The sequence below is a fragment of the Quercus lobata genome, chromosome 12, assembly GCF_001633185.2.
Source record: "Quercus lobata isolate SW786 chromosome 12, ValleyOak3.0 Primary Assembly, whole genome shotgun sequence".
In the NCBI taxonomy this organism is placed as follows: Eukaryota; Viridiplantae; Streptophyta; class Magnoliopsida; order Fagales; family Fagaceae; genus Quercus; species Quercus lobata.
Window position 1 is genome coordinate 12,641,705 of NC_044915.1, and position 6,000 is coordinate 12,647,704.

Here is a 6,000-nt window from a genome sequence, read left to right on the forward strand (position 1 = left end):
TTTACGGTATTTGTTTTGCAATAAAATATTTAATCAAAAGTAAAACATTTTGAATCAACCTAACCAAATTTATGTAAAATATTTTACACTTAAAATTTTGGTAAAACATAAAACATTTGCTCACTCTCTCACACCCCGATACTTATCACTCCTTCACTCCCACAGTCACTGTCATGCTCAAACTCTCCCTCTCAGATTTCTCTCCAAAAATCCAGCCACCATTGGTCCCCTCTCCCACCAATCACCGGCTCCATTGTCTAAGACACCACTGGCAAGTATGAGGCACCGCCGTGTCTTAGCATTTTGTGTTTTAGCTGATTCTGGTGACATTCAATATGCCCGTGTGCTTTTTTCTCAGATTGAAAGACCCAATATTTATATGTGGAACACTATGATTAGGGGCTACTGTAAAGCCTAAATTCTCACCCTGGGTTTTCATTTTTTCGTCAAATGGCTCGAGAATGCATCGAAATGGACCGCCGAAGCTTCATTTTTGCGCTCATGGCGTGCGAGCAGTTTTGTGCAGTTTTAGAGGGGGTATCGATTCATTGTTAGGTTTGGAAGATGGATTTTGAATCTTTGGATTCAGATTTGGTAGTACGAAATGGGTTGGTTCATTTTTATGCTGAACGTAGGTGTTTGGATTTGCGCGTGAACGCCGTGAAGTGTTTGATCAAAGTTTTGTGAGAGATGTGGTTACTTAGACCTCAATGATTGATGGATATTTGGTGCATAATTGTTCGAAGTAGGCATTGGAATTTTTTAATTTGATGCTAGTGAGTGATGTTGAGCTAGATGAGGTTACCATGATGGCTCTATTATTATGGAGCAACAGTCAACGATTTATCATCTTAGCTTGGTGTAGAAAATAAAACCAATTTTGGGATTTTTGAACATCTTATTGTACGTGGGATGGTGGATGAACGTATACTTATTCTTGTGTTACATAGTAAAGTACTTGCCCAACTTTTTGAAGACAATCTAATTTCATATTGCTACTTGCCAGCGTTTTGAATAAGAAATTAATGTCAGCTTTACTTTGAAAAGTAAATGAATTTGTTTGTTGTAAAGTGAGCAAAAACTTTTATAGATCTTGGTAGAAAGTTTGTTCAAAATTAAGTAAAAAATAGTTTTTTTTTACTAGCTCTGGTGATCTCTCGTCCGTCTTTTTTTTTTTTTTTTTTTTTTTTTTTTCATTTTACTTTATGCCAACCATTGGAAAATATTGTACATAGCATTTTCATGTACATTGCTATAGACGACTAAATTTCTAGTTTGAAATAATTCAAACAAGTAAAATAGTTTCACAAATGCGAATTTGTATTGATGAATATGTGGTATAATTCTCTGAAATTACAAAAGAGTGACCCTCTGATTCCTTGCAAGACTTATTGATTGGAATTGTGGTAATGTGATTTTGACCCGAACACAAGATATCCTTCAATTTGGCTGAGAAATGGATCGAAGATCTCTGAAACGGAATTACGATGAATCTCTGGCTATGAGCTTGTTAGAAATCCTTTGTTCTTCACGTTCTTCGTGTGTTCTTCGTCTTCGAAGGTTTGTGGTGGAAGTTCTTCGGGTTTTAGAGGCTTGAATCCATACAGCTTCACTGATTTGTGATTTGTTCAAGTTTCTGGAGGCTTTTGAGCTTGATTCCAGCAAACTTTAGGATCTAGGTAGGTAGTTTGGATGATTCTACTTCAAATGTTCTTCGATCTTAGGGTTGAAGTTCTTGAAGGCTTTGAGGCTTGATTCCTACAGAGTTTTTGTACTTCTGAGTGCATCTGAATCTTCTCTGATGCTGCTTGTACTATAGATGGCTTCCTCCTTCTAAATGTCTTAGGAAAGCTTCTATTTATAGAAGTTTGGGGGTGGGTGAGCGACACGTGGCGAAGTTTAATTAGTGACAAATGTCACAGCCTAAAAAATATTTTACATTTACAAATATTTTACATCGAAACAAACAAAGCGCAAATATGCAGTGACTTTATTTAGAAAAAAATGTCTCTGTTTAAACACCAAAAAAAAAAAAAAAAAGGTGTCAAATCTTTAGATTTGTGTAATAGTAATAATTTCTAGAATTAAAATTCTAGAGTTTTAGCAAGTCATTAATGACGATGATGATGTCACGCCATGTTTAAGAGAGAAAGGTGGGAGAAATTTGTTTTAAATATACAATGACAAGTGGTAGTGGACTAGTGGGTTTTAATCTCCACATTTTATTTAATTAGTAGGTGATGTGGTAGTCTCTCATTAAAATAAAAAGAAATTCCTTTTAAAAAAGTACTGGTGGTAAGCCAAACCCAAATTTATAAAGTTTGGAATATAACAAAAATTCAAAAAAATAAAAACCACAACATTCTAAAATTAATGTAGGTTGCGTTTGGGAACTTGGATTTGGATCTGAAATTAATAGACTTGAAATCAAGGGATTTCATATTCATAGATTTTGGGAGTTATTTCAAATCCAAACATTTCAAAGGTTTAAAATCCTTGGTGGATTTCTCAAATCCAAATTCTTGACATTTTTTAAACTTTCCAAACAAATTGTTTTGATTTTAATCACTCAAATCTAAATCCAAATGCTCAAATCATGTCATCCAAACACATACATTTGGACACCACACGGAGAGATGTAAAAATTAAATAACTGGAATCCAAATGTTTAAACATTGGGATTCCATGTGGCATGTATACACACATATTTGGTTCTTCCAGAACCAAATTTCAAGCACACTGGTATTTCAGGTATTTTAACAAATGTATTTAATTTTGTTCAACACATAAACTTTAAGCTATATTATATTACTGAATATTTTTTTATTGGATTTGAATTTTGACAAATCTACCATTGGATTACATTTTCTTCTTATACTCTTTATACTTTCAAAATTGCAAGATGATAAAAAAAAAATTTATGTCATTTAACAAATATTAAAATTTAAAGTTTTTTAAAACTAAAGGTCTATTTGTATTGTGTGTTCGCGTTTTAGGCCTTTTTTTTTTTTTTTTAAACCAGTGTGTTATGCACTATTCATTGGCCATGAACAATGTATTTAGGCCAATGAACAATCCCAAACAATAATAAACAGTAAAAAAAATTATTTTTTTATTGTTTTTAGTTTTCAGTTTTTAGCAAAATAAGTTGTATTCAAGCGCACACTAAGTATAAAATATGAGTTTATAGATAAAATAGTAAACAATGTTTGATTAGCATGAAATTTGACATATGTGTTTAAAACATAATAAACATGTAATCCAATTATCCAACTGCCTGATTTTCAATATTTAAATTCAATAAAAAGTTATTAGATTGAGTAAATATTAATTTAAATTATTATCAATACACTCCTTGATCTTCTGCCAAACTACAAGCGGTCGAATTGTAATTTACATTAAAGCATTTCTAAGTAACAAACGACAGTAATCTCACCCCCGGCCCCCCCCAAAAAAAAAAAAAAACCCGACAGTAATCTAATCAACTTAAAGAGGGAATTAGTAGTTCAAAAGTGGAATTTTAGTAGCAACTCATCACGTCAAAGATACAAGATTGATGCAACATTTGTGAATCACTTTTTGTTTACGTCGTGAAAAAACGTTTAACGTTGATTTGAATGTCACCAATGTAATATTATTGTGACTGTTTGTTTCTGTTTTTTTCCTTTCCAAACCTTTTTCTCTTTTCATAGCTGTGAAAATTAACCAGATAAAAACTTACAGTTAAAATTGAAAGTTGACAAGATTCAGCAAAAATGGAAAGTTGAAAGTTGATAAGAAAGATGGAGTACAACCCTCCCTAAAGCACTTACGTAACACATTCCAATGGTATGCATTTATGTTCGTCTTTTTTCTTTTTGGCAATAAGATTCCTCACATAATCTTTGAATTCCACCTCCCCTTATATAAGTTATTTCTGTATTTTGTTGTCTGAATTATAGCATAAAGCTCAATTTTAAGCTCCAATCCCGTGTATTACGAGCTTATCTAAAACTTAAAACTTTATTTTCATTGAAAAGTCTTACATCAAACTCATTAAATAATCTTCTTTTTGTCCTTTCGCTTCTCATTTAGAATATGGTATTTGTAATGGACCTATAGATGTAATTTTGATCATAATTACAAAAATGGTTGGGTGAAAACAACTCATCGGAGTTGCATAAGTGGTAATAAAAAGTTTGTTGGGATTTACTGGATTTTATCGATTCAATTACCCAATTAAATAATTGGACTAGCTTAGATAAAACATAAAGGTTCACTGAGTTATTGATACTAACCAAGTCGATCTGAATTTTTTAATAAGTATTGGACTAAATTACAATTTTCATTTTTAAAATTTAGGAAATTTTGATTTTTTCCTTTGAAGTTTCAAGAATTGGATACATGACCCTAACATTACTTATCATTTGAATTTAAATCCGTCCACTAATGCAACGTGTGATGGAGTGTCCGCTAAGTATTAATTACGCTCAAAATATTGTTTTTGTCATTCAAACTATGTTGTTTGTTTTAAACCCTAGTAAAGCCATGTTAATTAATCATTTTGACTAAGTTGCAATTTATACACTTGAAGTTTGGAGAAATTTTGATTTTATCTTCTAAAATTTCAAATTTTGGATCCAAAAAATTATGTCACTTTAATTTAAATTCAAACAATATGTAACATTAGAGCTACAAATCCAAATTTTGAAATTTTAATAGACAAAATAAAAATAAGGGTGTAAATTGCAATTTTTTTTTTATTTGGTTGATGAAGGGGGTAAATTGCAATTTAAACTAAACAATTTTCTTACTTACTGATTGGAGCGCGTGGGTTTATGCAGGTCATTGTTAAGCTAAAAATGGCGGCGACGGTGAAGGTTGATTTACCGATTTATTTTTTCACTTTTAAAGCTGATGATTTAGACTTCAGTGAACTTTTTTTGTCATTTTCGGAAAACAAGGAGTGCTCTTTCTAAGTTCAATTTGTTTCGTTCTCCCTTACCGGGTCTTTCGGCCCAAGGCGCAATATTCACTTAACTACAGCTTGGATCCGGTGGCTCAAAAACTAAGCCCAGTGGTTCCTATAGTGCTTTAACTCAAGCCTGTTGCTCACTTCAAAAAGGTAAAAAAGAAAAGCTTGTTGCTCAAGTTATGATTAATCATTAATATGGATTTTGACGTGTACATCGAAATCTAGTGACATTGATGTAACCTTATAAGGTCTTATGAGATATAGTGCGTTGGTATGATTGCACCTATGTAAAGTGGCCTTACCTCTCAAAAAAAAAAAAAAAAGTGGCCTTATAAGTTTGTTACTAAAAATACATTTGTTGATTCTTAAAATAAAATAAAATAAAATAAAACATTTGTTGAATTAATCAATCAACTAATAGGAAACAAATTATTTTTTTATTTAAAAACATTATTGCGAAGCCTCTTTCTCTTTTTTTTTTTTTTCTTTTTTTCTTTTTTCCTTCACCTTTTTTGTCTCAATATTTTGGATCTACTTTCATTTTGGTCTTCAAATTTTTTAGAATTCAATTTAGACCTTATATTTTTTAACTTGCAGTAAATTTAACTTCTGTCATTATCTCATGAAAACAATTAATCCTCTATTTTTGGCTTTCAGCAAAGTATGAAAGAAAGACCAATGACTTCCTTTTTCAATTTCACCATTTAGGTTCTGCCTCTTTTCCTTGAACCATGCTTTTTTCACTAAGTGAGTTTTTTGTTTCATGCAAAAGAACTCATCTCCTCTTCGGGGTTTCAAAAAGATTGCTCTGTTTTCATATTATTCAAGGTCACAAGATTACGTTTTATGGAAAATAAGGGGTCTTTACTTTTGCATTTTGTTCTATTTTACGATGTTGTTATTATTGTTAGAATCGGGCTATGGGTTCCATTGGTTGCGGCTGCAACTATGGTGACCAATGGTTTCTTTTCCACCATAGAGTAGTCCTTGTCGATGGTGCTAGTGCCACTGTGGGAGTTGTTGGTCAAGCCATTTTTTAAGAGTAA